Source organism: Artibeus jamaicensis, unplaced genomic scaffold (assembly GCF_021234435.1).
Source record: "Artibeus jamaicensis isolate MK-2021 breed Jamaican fruit bat unplaced genomic scaffold, CSHL_Jam_final contig_729, whole genome shotgun sequence".
In the NCBI taxonomy this organism is placed as follows: domain Eukaryota; kingdom Metazoa; phylum Chordata; class Mammalia; order Chiroptera; family Phyllostomidae; genus Artibeus; species Artibeus jamaicensis.
In genome coordinates, this window is record NW_026521939.1 from 5240398 (window position 1) to 5241170 (window position 773).

The window sequence follows — 773 nt, forward strand, 5'->3', positions numbered from 1 at the left end:
TTATTAGTGATGGACTAAAGCAAATCACTTTAAAGACCAAACTTCCTGAAATGCAGAAGACATTCTGTTAATGTGTTTGATAATTTAATATTTCAAACAACCTTTCCACACCTCATTGCAAGAAGATTATTAATGCTGGGTCTTTGGAATGCTCTGAATATAAAATTTTGCCACAGTCCTTCCCTGGAGCCTTGTCTCCTGTCAGTGAAACTCCTCACTCTTCCTGAGGTTTGCCTTTTCCCTCATCTTTGCTCAAGTTCCCTCTACCTGAAATTCTCATTCTCTCCTATCACCACATGTCCTGATCCTGCCTGGCCTTAGAAATTAACCCAGGACTCCCTCTGCCATAAATCCTTTCCTGACCCCCAAGTAGAATTGTGAGGGTCTCCCTCTGGATGCTCACAGCACATTTCCTGCACCACACCTAGGGTTTGGATCCCACAACACATAACAGCACTAGCTTAAGAGTCTGGCAGAAACCTAAGTCAGAACCTTTGTCCTGCCACTGTCTCGTTTAGTAACCTCAGGCAAAGCTCTTATCTTCTTTAGGTCTCAGTTACTTCATCTATAAAATGGATATAGAAATAACACTGACCTCAAAGAGTTCCCATGAGGACTAAGTAAAATAATGAATGCAAAGCACTTTATGGTCAGGCTCATAGAAACACTTATTTAAATATGAATTATCATTACTATCATGCAATCTAATATCAGTTTATAATTTTAGTATCTGGCCTTATACATTACAGGCTGTTTATGTTTAAGAATATATT